Here is a 14610-nt window from a genome sequence, read left to right on the forward strand (position 1 = left end):
GAGTCGAACGTCTTAAACCACCTGGCCATGCCAGCCACGAAGTAAAAGTGAGACTTACGAGAATTTGAATTAGGTTGGTTAAGAAACCCAGTTGTAGTAATACTATATTAACAATAATTTGAGTAAATGAATAACGTTAATGCGTAATATTAAGAGTAATACAGTGGTATGCTGATTTGATGACCTGTGAAGTGTGATAGATACAATTAATTGGATATTTTAGCATAATAACAGTTTCATACTATTGACTCAGAAGTACCAAACGTATAAAAAGGCAAAATCCAGTAACAAAATCTTTCATTATAACACCCATTTAATATTGTGAAATTGTTTGGTAACCTAATAACCTAAGTAGAGATAATAGTGTCTCACAAATAATCAGTTAATCTTAGATTCACCAAAAACAATTTGTGGGATAAATATGCCCTTCAAGCCCAACATATATTGCCGATAATATTTACAGGGCCATTTTTCTATTGTTGTATGATTTTAATTTTGTTAGTTGAGTACTTGTAATTAAACCATGAATTATGATGTTCTTGCATCATGCTTGAGGTCTAACAAATAGCTTAATATTTAGTACTAAATATTTTCACTGACAGTATAATAATGTTTGATACTTAGAAGTTTTTACAATGTTAATAAAGTGTTTATTTTCTTACTTATTCATAATATTGTTTGTGAGGTTTATGCGATTTTTAAAGGCATTCTCTGTTGATGTTAATCATTTTAATATTTTTGTATCATTCTGCATGACACCTAATTATTGTATTAGTTGGAAGAGTTCCAGAAGTGAATACAAATTTAATTAAGTAGGAAGTAGAGTATGGTATAAAATATACATCATATGATTAGAATAACCATTATAATTTCTTTTAAGTTTATCAGTGTCTTATTTTGGGACATTTGATATTTATATGTATCAAAAGCTTGTTTGTATACTTCTAGGGGAACTGTATGGACTTAAATGGGGAAACCTTGACAGTTATGCAAGTTATACCTTTTTCTTACATTAATGATGCATTAGTAAAGGCAGAAATGGAATGTCAGTAATCATAGAATTAACGTGTGTGTGTGTGTTAGTTTGTTATAACTCAAAAATATCCCAGGGTACAAGCTAAAGTGTGGGATCATATGTACACTTGGTTTTGGAGGTGACTGAAGAAATAGGACCCACATTACAGTCGGGATACACCATCTATTAATCTATCACATCTATGAGTCTTAATCTCCATTTGCGAAGTTCGCATAAGAAATAAAAAGTAGCAATAGATATAGAATTAGAAATTAGGAGAGAGAGGTGTGGGTGCTCAAGTCCACAACATCTCACATGTTTTTGAGTTATAACAAACAAATGTAATTAGTTAGAGGTTTAGGTTTGCTGTTTCTAATGCAGTTCTTCCTTCTGATTTTACACATTTCACTATTTATCTTCATTAAAATGTATTTATTTTCAATAATACACATTAATGATTTTGATAAAAATACTGACAGAAACAGGTTGTACATTCATGTTGCATAACTAAAGTTGTTAGTGTAAAATTTTATGAAATCCAAAAAAATGAAAATCAAACAAATTCAAATAATTGGAAAGACTTGAGACCTACTAGATCGATTACTCTGATGATAAGATGACGCAATTGAGAAAGTATAATTTGAAAGGTTTAATGAGTGAACATGAATTTGGAAAATGTTTTTCACTGATAAGATCAACAGGAGAAGAATGTTATGGAAGATTAGACACTTGTTCTGCAAATATTAAGGCTAAAATGTGACACTTTTGCTATTTTTCTTATAAGTGTGTGTGTGTGTGTGTGTGTGTGTTTTTCGTATAGCAAAGCCACAAAGGGCTATCTGCTCAGCCCACCGAGGGCAATCGAACCGCTGATTTTTGCGTTATAAATCCGGAGACATACCGCTGTACTAGCGGGGGCTTTCTTATAAGAGCATAAGAGCAAAGAAAATTAATTAGCTTATTAAAATACACTCTATACTTTCAAAAATTTACGAATGAGTTTATCATGGTGAAACATACTATCTCAGGTCATCCATCATAAATATGTTCTTTTACTGTTTTTTCATCCTTACTTTCAGACATGGGATGACAGCAGAATTTTGCGAGTGAGTCAACTTGTGGAATAAAATTAATCAGATTTGGTCTCTGTTGGTACAAAGTTTTGTAGTCGGTGAACAAATTTTCAATATCTTGTGCATATGTTAACAACTATTTCTGTCTGATGCAAGAAACAAGGAATGTTACGAAGAAAAAAGTATTTAAATGTGATTGAAATTTTGAAACATTCTGTTGTGTATTGGGGGAAGGAAGTAAGTTTCTTCTGGAAGTTGAATTTTATGTTTAAGAATTAAGAGGATTTCTTATACTTTCAGTAAGTATGGATAAACCTACGCTACATCATACGTATGAAAAAATTGCATTATAAGGGTATTTGTCTCAGTTTATGATGACAGTATTGTTTATTAAATATAACCTTCCAGTGTTTACAAGTAATTTGTGGTCTACGTGGAAATGACTTGAAGTTTCCCTCTTCACGTTATTGTAGCATGTATTGTAGTGCCACTGCATGCTAAACAACTGAGAGAACTGTTTAGAACTGGAAAATTTAATTGGTTACCTTCAGGCAGTGTTTACATTGATTAGTATTATGCAGTCTAATCCAAAGTATAACTAAATCAACTGTCACTATAATAATAAACTAATTGCAAATAGAGATAACAACTTTAATATTGGTAATTTTATTTATCCAAGTAATAAAAATGTTACTTTGTTTGCTGTTGAGCACAAAGCTACATCCTTACAGATTAAATCGTGAACATCAGATAATATAAAACTTTTAATTATAAATATGCTTTAATGTCCAGTTTATTAACATGTATGGATAATAAAGTTCAGTTCGATTTTGAATATAACTTTTAAGAACATGACATGTGCACTTTAACTAAGCTTAGACTGTATGACTAACCCATTCCCATGAGTCAATTCTTCCATTCTTGAAATTATACAAATAGCTCTTTGAATACTTTTGAATAAATACTATCCTTTCTTTGACAATAAGAAGAGGATTGTAACAAAAAACTGAGGTGACCTTAACTAGTGTACAGATTGTTTGCAAGTCCATTAAATACAATATTTTGCTTTCTCTCATCCAAACATTCTATAATCCAGCAAATGGGATTTTTAAAAACTCTTTGGATGCTATTGTTGGATATAACTGACTTGACATTTAAAGCAATTTGGTGCTACAAGTGGATTTACCCAACAGTGTTGTTAAAACAGTTCCTTTTTCTGCAACAGTTGGGGTATCCACATGTCCTTGTAATTCCCACACTAGTTCTACATACACATACATCATGAGAATTATATACTCTTCAAAATAAGAAACACAAAAGGAATATTTTTGTTATTTTAAAGAGAAATATATGTAATAACGTTTCAAGCTCAGAGTATGTGATGTTACACATGTTAAGGCACTGATTGTCAGACCAAAATGACAATAAAAGTTGTGCACTTTGAAAACGGAGGAAAACATCGGATTTTTCGCCAAAACGCATGCGTGTCCAATAATTTTGTTTGAGAGATCTGCATGTTCTGCAAGTGCAACATGTGCAAAATCCCTATAAAAGTGACGGGTTCTCGGTTTCCATAGCTCAGTGTTAAGCCACCGACACGCAATACAGTTACGCCAAGACTGACTGAAGCACAACGCATCAACGCCATTGGTCGCTTGGAAGCAGGCGAATCTCGATCAGATGTTGCCAGAGCTGTGAATGTCCACCTAAGCACCATCATAAGACTATGAAATCGTCACCAACAACATGAATCAACTCGTGACCGTCCACGATCTGGCAGACCTTGTGTGACCACGCCCGCACAAGATCGCAACATCCGGTTACAAAACCTTCGGGATAGGACCACCACTGTGACGTCTACTGTTTCAACCATACCAGGGCTCTGCGTAGGATTTCCGATCAGAGGTGAACGTTTTGCAGCAAACTGTGTGCAGGATGTTGACAGATTTGATGGTGGCAGCGTCATGATGTGGGCTGCCATCGCCTACAATGCCAGAACAGACCTTTTGCACATTCGAGGGAATCTTACGGCTCAACGATACGTCGACGAGATTCTTAGGCCCCATGTGCAACCCATCATGGTGAACGTCAACGACGTTTTTCAACATGACAACGCCCGTCCTCACACAGTCCGACTCACCACTGTCTTCTTGAGACACCACAACATCAACGTTCTTCCCTGGTCCTCCAGATCACCAGATTTAAGCCCCATCGAACATCTTTGGGATGAGTTGGATCGACGTCTGCGACGGCGACAATCTCAACCGCAGATTCTACCTCAGCTTGCAGCAGTTTTGCAGGCTGAATGGACAACGATTCCACAGGATGTGATTCGTCATCTCATCGCTTCCATGGGCAGGAGATGCCAAGCAGTTATTGATGCTCACGGGGGGCATACTCGTTATTGACGTTGAGTAACGTTAAACTTCACTTAGTGAGCGTGGACTTCGCCTTTGCAGACTTTGGATGTTCAGCAGTGAATGTGCAAAGTTTCACACATGTCATACAGAACTACCCGAAATAAACTTGTTAACAATTTGTCTCATATTTTGCCTTTTGAGTTTCTTTTTTGAAGAATATATAATGCTGTATTAACACATATTTTATTGTTTCCCAGTATCACTGAAATAACAAATTATTTTGCTGGTTGTGGAATTTAAGCTGCAGATCTATTCCTGTAATTCGAAACTTTAACTTATAGTTTTTGTTTTTGTTGAGAATCAAAGGAGTTACTTTGTATTAATTTGTAAGTTTACTGCTCTGAGGAACTTTATGGCATGCTAATAATATTTTATTTATAAAACAAATTGAGCTTGTAATATCTTTATACTAAATTTCTGATTTAATATAAATGTGCTCTTTGCTTCCACAGTTTCTAAATGAAGATCAAATGAATTCTGACTTTGAAAAGTTTTTGTGTATTTCACGTTAATTATTATCATATTTTAAAATTATTTCACATACAATGAGATTGTGATTTGCCTGTTTTTTTTAACCATTAAAAATGTTTAATGTGATTGTTTCACTATTGCTCAAGAATATTCTAAGCAAACCTTAGAATAAACTGAAGTATGAAAGTGGGTTTTCTTACATTAAGAAAGAAATATGCCATCTAAGTCCAGCTCTTATGCAGTTTCTGAAGAGCAGTACACACTCCATGAAACCACAGGAAGAACAGGTATGTATTGGATTCATACAGTTTTAGAAATTAAGTTTTGAAACTGTTTGAAAGACTATTTGTTCTTCAATAGAAGCATAACATCTGCTAACTAGTATTCATGTGTACTGACATAAGGTCATAATTATTTATTTAGTAACGAGTGCATGGAGGGGTAGCAGAGTTGGTTGATCAGCCACCCTGTATTTGGCACTTGACATACCCTTGAAGGCTGTAGCGATCCGTATTTCCTTGGGTCGTGCCATCACTATTTGTTCTCTCTACCTGTTGTCTGCCATTGCTCTTTTGGCCTTCATATCCAGGTGCAGTTGGATGAATTGGGTCTGTCCTTGGATAACACTGCTGTATCCACTGGTCAGCTCATTCCCACCATGGCTTCTTACAGTCCCCAAATGTGACGTTTCTTTAAGTCATCTGAGGAAAGTAGATATTACTGATTGGAAATACTGTCTGCTATTTGCTGAACATCTTTTGAACCATCCTTCCATTCCTGTTTATACTTATAGTTCGAAATAAGGTGACTGTGTGGGTTCTACCATGGTTTGTTGGTGGTTCGGTGTTTGCTCGAAGAATCCCCTATTCAGCTTCTATGTTCGCTGCTGAGCTGTATGTCAATTTTCTTGCCCTGGGTTACGTAAAAGCTAAGCAGTACTCAAACTGCCAGTACTCTACTGGCCCTGGAATCACTTCATGTTGGTTCACACTCTGTTCTCGCCGATATTCAAACTGTCTGGCCCATTTCTCTGTAACATGTACTTCTATCCAGTTTTTCTGGATACCAAGCCATATTTGTATTTGCAGGAATGAGGTTGCCGACAATGTAACTAAGTTTGTCTGCTCTGGCACTGTCACGGCTGAACCTTGATTACAGGACCATAGTCTTTGCCCGTCTTGCTTTCATAAGTATCGGAAAGAGGAAGTTGTTCTAACTAGACAACACATTGGTCACAGTTTTTTTAACTCATCCTTTTCCTTTATCTGGAACTGATGCACCAGTGTGTAGTTTGTATAACACTCAGGTCCCAATAAGCCACATTGTACTTTCTTGTCGTCATTACGACTCTCAACAACGGCACCATTTTAAACGTGTTCTGCCCCAAGGTTTTTCCATAATGTTAGACAGTGTTATTGGTGATGGTGACACTGTCCACCTTGATAATGTTTTTTGTTTTTTAAAGGCCATTAATCGTTTTAATGCCATTTAAGCTTTTAATTTATACATTCTCCCTTTCCTGTGGCTCCCTTTTAAAAATCACAGTTCATCTAATTTCATTTGAAATTAGAAACTGTCTGTAATATTAAATAACTGGAAACCAGGACTGGAAAGGCCAACTTCAGGTGACTAACGCTGCTGTTTGAACTACCTGTTAGTCATCCTGGCGAGTTATTGTTATAATTTTGCTACACGTCTTTTAAAACTTTTTTATTACTTTCCTTTTTGAAAATGGCCATAATGTCAAATAATTCAGAACCAGGACTGGAAAGGCCAACTTCAGGTGACTGACGGTGGTTTTTTGTACTTACCTGGTAGTCTTCCTGGTGAGTTATGATAACTACAGAAAGTCCTTTACAACTTGAATTACTGTAGTTTTTGTAGACTAGATGTACACTTTGGTTTTATGCTATTTATTTGTTGTTTTTTAACTTTGTTTTGTTTTTCTTAATTTCCTTTTATAAATTTTACTAAATGTACTTTTAACTTTTTACTGGATGTTTGGCAGGGATAGTCTAGCTGCTTTTTGCTATAAAACACTAAATCAACCAACCCATCTCTCACAAATACCGACAAAACTCCCTTGCTACTTCTGATCGATTGTCCATATCAACAAACATATTACCACTGTGGATATTTTCTTGTGTAATATTTCTTTTCTTTGGTATGGTACCTTCAAAAGTATACAAATCTCCAGATTTTCTCTTAGAAGCATCTTGCACCTTGGAATCATGCTTAGATGTTAGCCTCAAGACTGGTACTTGCACTGTGAGTATCAACAGCTTGTGGCTACCAAGTGATTTTCTTGTACTATTACTAAGCTTATTAGTCTTGTCTTCACTCAACTGCTTGTTTCTTGTGAATCTGTTACCATGAAAGTTCCTGGTCTCTGATCAGTGAGGACTATGCTTTATGTCTATTTTAAAATATTCAGGAATTATAATACTAATAAACATTTTTGTTTGGCCACATGAATTAGTAAAAGTACTTTCTTTGTTTAACACATAGTTTAACATTTGTGATTGACCCATCAATGAAATTGGTACAGTCCATTCAAAGGAAGTAGCAATAAGAAATTCTGCATTTTGATAATGAGGAGGAATTACAAACAAACTGGGTAAAAGTATTTCCAAAAATGGATAAAAACAATTGTCGATCACACTGCTATGAAAATGGAATGTAAATATGGCATTTAAATAGAATATCTTTTAGCTTTCATATTTTTTAAGGGTTTACAGCGGTTCTCAGAGTTTTTGATTAGACATTGAAAATGCAGGGGCTAAGGATTCAAAATATGCAAAACATTAATTGTGATTTTTTTTATATTGAAAGGGAACATGCTACCATAAAATTAAGAACAGGAAATCATAGATGTGATTGATCTGTTCATATACTGATTCAGCCCCTAAGACAGCAGTTCTTAACCTTGGTTCACCCGAACCTCAGGGGTTTGGCAGAGGTCAAGACACACATTGTGTGTGTGTCCGTTCCATTCACCCTACTCATATGATTCGTGACGTCATGTTCCACTTGGCCATCATTGGCTGTGGCTGATCATGTCACATCACTTGGCCTTAATATATGTGCTGCAGGGAACGTCGTGTGCTTAGCAGTCGACTTGTGATTGTAGTAATCGTCCGTCATTTGTGATTTTTTCCTGATCTTTCAGTCCCTTCATACTAACTATGTCGAGCAAAAACAGAAAGTGGTCGGACGAATACGTACAATTTGGATTCACGTGTATAACGGAACATGATGGGAGTCAGCATCCTCAACGCATGATTTTCAATGCCAAGTTGAGCAATTCTAGTCTAGCATCGGCAAAACTAAGAGAACACTCCCTAAAACTGCATGGAGATAGGAAATACAAGAACACAACGCTTTCTGAATTCAGGGTAAAGAGAGCCAGGTTCGATGAAAAGGCTACTTTACCTGTTCTCGGTTTTGTATCCATCGACAAACCGATCCTCACAGCATCGTATGAAGTTGCGTACTTGATCGCAAAGCAGGGCAAACCACACACCATTGGTGAAGCACTCGTAAAACCATCTATGTTGAAGATGGCGAATATCATGTTGGGAAAAGCTGCTGAAAATAAGTTATCCCAAATTCCTTTTTCAAACGACTCCATCAGCAGCAGAATAGATGACATGAGCAATGACATCTTGGCTCAAGTAGTTGCAGATCTGATTTCAAGCCCAGCAAAATTCAGCCTTCAACTCTACAAGACCACCGACATTTCCAATCTAAGCCAGCTTGTTGTATTTGTTCTTTAAAAGCTTCAAAACATTTTACGACAATAGTTTCATTTTAACTATCCGTTTATTATAAGTATATAAATAATCTGTCAATTTGTTTCTGTTGATATCACTCAATTATAAAATTTAAACACATTTTAAAGGTGTTGAATGTTGATATAATTACTGGAACCTTCTTTATCATAAAAACTTTTGTTCTGGAGAATGATTGCATGAGTGATTGAAATGTTGTGCTTCTTTTTAAAATATTCCTTCTTACTATAAAAGGTGTAACTTGTAATAATATTCTTACAGCATTGTTGGTATTATGAGTACTTATATTTTCAAACAGTTATAACTTTTTACACATTTGTTAACTGCAGAATGACTATAACATCCCTGTATCAAGAGTTTGAATTAGTTATCCATGTTTTTGCACTTGTTGACAGAATTCTCAGAATTCCTGCACCAGTACCAGCTGCACAGTGGTATATCTGTGGACATTTAATGCCAGAAACTTGGTTCTGTGTTCTGACACACAAGGTGGGTAAAGCAAAGATAGCCTATTGTATATATTTGTGCTTAATTACAAACACATAAATACTTAGATTTGAACAAAATTAGAAAAAACACACAACAGTAATAACTGAAACTCAAATAGAAACAAGAAATGTTCAGGTGCAATTAATTCACATGTGTTGTTTCTTTAAAATAAAAATATGTCTTAAGCATAAAATAACATAATTCTTAATCTTGGCTTTTTAAAAATTATTTTGATAGTACAAATGTAGATGAAAATTGCATTTAAATAACTTTTGTCCAAAAAAAATATTTTTTATTAAATTCTAACATACATAAAAATAAATATGCATCCAGTAAATTCACTATTAAGAAACCTTGCACCTATATTGTATCATTATAATAATAACATGCAATTGTTTTTTCCCTATTTGTTTTTTATTTCCTCATTCATATTTGTGTACAGTGTACAGACATCCATATTCACAAATATTATCCTACTAGTAAAATGTGTGAAAATTTAATGAAATATATAGAGTTGACATTTCAAGTCATAGTCTTAAACTGAAAACATTTGAATTCACGTTTGGAAACTTGTTTACAAAACTTCCTCTGAACAAAATATTTTCAATAATTGTGTTTTGTAACAGAGATATGATATCAGCTTAGTGAATAAGTATGACTTGTGTAGAGCTTTCTGAAGCTCACTGTAATAGAAAACTGGCTCAGCTAAGTGCAAACTTAGCAAAGTGCTAAGTGACAGCTGTCTGTTTTTTTCAAATTACGTTATTGTGAGGTTTATAGTGTTGTTACATTTATTAAACAACAACAAAATAAAAATCAAACTTCTTCAAAGCCTCTGTTTGTATGTTATTATTATTTAAGTATTGTATAAGATAGATTTAACACCAAACTTAAAAAACTGAGTGACAGTATGTGCTAGTGAACAAATTCTGTGCTGTGTCTTTTTGTGTAAGTATTAAAATTGTATGTTGTGTCTTTTTATGAAAGTATTAAGATTCATGTGTGGATTAATGGTAAAAAAGTAGTTATATTTTAATGTCTTTATTTTTTCTTTAAGGTAAATAAAAAGTATTACATTTGTTCAGAAAATGACAGATAAATAACACTTTCCATTCAATATATATTAATTAGAGCATAACCTACTATTTTATAACTTTGATCTTCATGTACATATTCAGAATAAATGAATATTTACTCAATGAATGAGTAAATGAACTATCTACTTTTAACAAAACTATGGTAAAGAATAATAAGAATCTTTATATTTTATTAATGTTAACTGAAAGCCTGGTTCAGTCACTTCTCAGAATAATTGATATCAATGTTCTTGACATTGAACAGTCACATTTTACTAATTCATTAAACACAAAAAACTGAATAGATACTTTCCATCAAGCCAGTAATTATAGGAAACCAAAATATGTAACAAAGGGAAGACTTAAGTACAATTATACTAATCACTGTTTGATGTTAACTGTCTGAGCTGTTTTAGGACAGTTTCTACCAACTTCTTCTTGTCTTGTTGATTCTTTTCTAATGCTGAAAATACATTTTTCTTCTTGTCTGCTTCTCTCACCCTTAAGGGAGTAAAGAACATTAATTCACACTAAAAGTATGGATAGGTCAAATTAATAATATTTTAAAAAATTAGTAAATTATATTATTAAAATTGTACAAATCCTTTCCATTCACAAGCCTGAACAAGACCTACCTAAAAAAAATATAAGACCCTTTAAAAAAATGTTGCATTATTTGAAACTTGTATTTTTAGCAATAATTTTATTTCTAAAACAACTTGAAAGGTAGTTATACACTTTTCATAAATAAATAAACATTGCAATTGGTTCAAAAGCATGCATTATAAAATATAAAGTGTAAACACACCATTGTAAAGTAAAAAACAAAAAAACTTATCTTCATAACACAAATTCATCAATCAATCAATCCTTTTATAAGTCTGCACACACACAAATTTGCCCTAAGCAATGTTTTAGGTAACACTGCATAACAAATCATTTGCTACTACATAAAACTCAAGTGATTCTTGGTAATTAAATAGTTTTGGTTTCAGATATGTAATCAGAATTTGTCCATCACCTCTAGATTTTAAGATGCTGTAGTATCTCACTACTTTATCAACAATATGTGCAATACCATACAATCAGCTCAGTTCAATAGGTTTATACTGTAAAATTAAGTTTACATAGAAAGTTTAATGAACAAAAGGAATAAATTTTTGATAACTTCAAACAGTAACTGTATTGTATTGGTGTAAAACTCCATATATATTGTTCATATGTGCTACTTGTTCTTGATAAAATTATAATGACTTGCACCAATTTTGCTTCATTCCATGTTCACCTTTTCTGCCCAGGAACATTTGAGGAGTCCCTCAACTGAGCTTAAAATGGGCAGAGTGATACACCTCTCTCTCAACTGCTTTTCACTCACTCAGTTGGTTACTTTGTCTGGCTCTGCACACACTGAAAACAAAGCCCATCTTCCTCACATCATACCTGTGATATAATCAAATAAAATTAAAATTTTGTTTTTAGAATATTTTAAACTAGTTCTCTAAACATAATTCTTTTATACTTTTTAGAAAATTATTTGATGTACTGACTGCTTTCACTTCAAGTAAAGTCCAAAAATCACCTAAACAGTTTATGCTACATTTGTGTTGTACAGTTTCCAAATCTGGCTTCACACAGTGGCTAAATAAAAGAAGAGCAATTGTGTCATTGACAATTTCAATGATACAGTGTGAGCCCAAAGATCATCTAACTAACTGTTATTTTTGCATTAATATTTCTGGATATTCAGACAAAACTAAACAATACACTAAATATCCAGATATTGCATCTGTGATGAAACCAGTATCTCATGGGGATGATTTTCTTGTGTCACATCCAGCAGCAAAGTGGAAAATAGAAGTTATACTGCAAAAATGACAATGAATCATCTTTACTTCCTTCATTTAGTAATTTTACCCCTGTGGCATCTCAGCATAAACTGCCTCATCTGATCACACAAGATGAGCTAAATGATCAGATTTGTGACTTGTTTTATACTGAAACAGCATGTGGAACTTTCATTTACGGCAATGGAATTTATCATAAAAGTCTTGCTTCTCACTACAGCATGCAAGATACTTTGTGTTTCTGTACAAATGTTGATGCACTAATTGAAGAATCAAGTACTGAATATGCTCTCAAGAAAGAAAACATTTTACCAATTCATCTAAAGTTAATGTGAAAACTGTGCTTTTACATAATGGGAACACTAAGCCATTGGTTCCTGTTATTAATGCTGTGAACATAGTAGAACATGCAGCTTATACCTGAAGCAATCAAATATCCACTACTGCTAAGTCTATAAAGTGAGTATACCAAACACTGTAGTCTGTCTGGGATAGCCGAAATCATAAAATTCATTTAAAAAAAACAACAGAATGGCCAGTGAGAGAATTACGTACCAGGAAAACAGAAAGTTGAGTTCCAACTTTCAGTGAATCATCAACATATGTTTCTTCCCTCACTCCATCTGTCTTATAAGTTTCAAAAAGTTAGTGAAGTAAAAACTAAAAGGTGGTATCTTTGTTGGGCCACAGATTTGGGAAGTGCTGATGAATGGTGATTTTGAAACATTACTCAGTCAGAAAGAACTTATTGCGAGGAAATCACTCAAACTGGTTGTTAAAATTTTCTTAGGAATTTACAGAGATGAAAACTGTTGTGATGATTAATGATATCCCTGAGAACAAGAGGAAAACTGGGTCCAAGATGTCACTAAAGTTACACTTCTCACACTTTTAATTAAGCTTCTTATCAAATGATCTAGATGCAGTGAGCAATAATCTTGGTGAGCACTTCCCTCAAGATATGTCTATAATAGAAAAGTAACATCAAGAAAGACAGTGGAATCCAGTGATGACGGAAGTTTACTGTTGATTCTTATAGCATGAAACTAACAACATACATAAAAGATGCAACAAGTCAGTCAGGTATTTTGTAAAAAGAAATAAAAAATAATACCATGATGAAATTATTAAACATAGCTTAAGTGTATTTTCAGTATATAATTACATGTTGTTTTTGAACATTCTTAAATGCAATTTTCAATAAATAAATAAAGTTATCAGAGAGAGTTATTTTCACAATATATAAGAATATTTAGAATAAACCTAACACAACTCAAAAACTAGAGGTGATCGGTAATATTCAACAATTTTTAGAATCAGGATCAACAAATTACTCATGAACAGTTGTATTTTTATTGTAGTAGAGAAGCTTCTTTTGTGCACAGTGTAACTTCTAAACATATAATTACTGTGACTCAAACACTTATATGCTTTACATATTTCTAAATAATTACTTTGATTGAATGACTTAAGGATATTTCAACACATAAACAAAAAACATTAATTTTATCTCATAAGTACAACTCAAAGCTGATAGTTAAAACCATATATAACTTCTATTTTAAAGAAGCTTACACATAGAACAACCTTAAATATAAAATTTTCAAAATTACTTACAGATCAACCTATACAAAATATATACTTCATGATATTCTTACAAGTATCTATATTCTTAGTTATGCCAACTAACAAGACATGCTTTAACAGATATGAGGTCTTCTTTCATTATAAAGAGCCTAGACACCTAGTTATCATAAAAAAAAAGGTTAAGGAAAACTATCGTATTTATATATATATGAATAAATATATGAATAAACAAACATTCTGAATTTACGTGGTTTTCTATTAAATGAAACTAATTATGGCTAAATTAACTAACATGATTATTAACTTCAAAATGTAAAATAGAATTTTAGTTATAAACATTATACCACAAATTTAAGATTTTATTTCTATCTACCTTAGAAAAATAATATATTGATAATATTTATCTACTTTGTATTCAATGTTTTATTACTCTCACATTACAGTGGAGATGAAAATCTAAGAATTTTTATTTAATTTGAAGCATTGGAACTTATCATCTTGTGAATATGTGCAAATTGTATGCATGTATGATTAACTGACTACACAACAAACATTCAACTATTATTAAACTCTCGACAGTTAAAATTGATTCATTAATAATTATGGTATTAATACAGAGAATTCTCAAGTTATGTTTAATATATTTCTATGATAAAAAAAAACCTACGGTGAGAAACTTTTTGGTAATAAAATCTACAACTGTTTCCAACTTCTGATCAAAACAAAATACCTATATAGTTCAAATAAAAATTAAACGAGTAATGAATGTTATATATGTCTAACATACCACCATACTTATGATGATAAGAAGGTATTGATTCATCTGTCATGGTACCCTCAATGC

At 33.0% G+C, this 14610-nt stretch overlaps 1 long non-coding RNA gene across 9 annotated transcripts in view; it reads right to left on the bottom strand.

Annotated features, from left to right (window-relative positions):
- LOC143232897 (uncharacterized) overlaps positions 1 to 14610 on the bottom strand; it is a 61580-nt gene that overhangs the window by 33328 nt on the left and 13642 nt on the right. For 3 of the 9 annotated variants that reach the window (XR_013017856.1, XR_013017849.1, XR_013017852.1), the window contains one exon: positions 10990 to 11775. The exons of 3 other annotated variants lie outside the window; for them this stretch is intronic. This is a non-coding gene — a long non-coding RNA (uncharacterized LOC143232897). Of the gene's footprint in view, positions 1 to 10284; positions 10837 to 10989; positions 11776 to 14610 lie in introns of those variants that run through there. 3 more of the 9 variants (XR_013017848.1, XR_013017853.1, XR_013017850.1) reach the window with 2 other exon arrangements.

Source organism: Tachypleus tridentatus, chromosome 11, assembly GCF_004210375.1.
Source record: "Tachypleus tridentatus isolate NWPU-2018 chromosome 11, ASM421037v1, whole genome shotgun sequence".
In the NCBI taxonomy this organism is placed as follows: domain Eukaryota; kingdom Metazoa; phylum Arthropoda; class Merostomata; order Xiphosura; family Limulidae; genus Tachypleus; species Tachypleus tridentatus.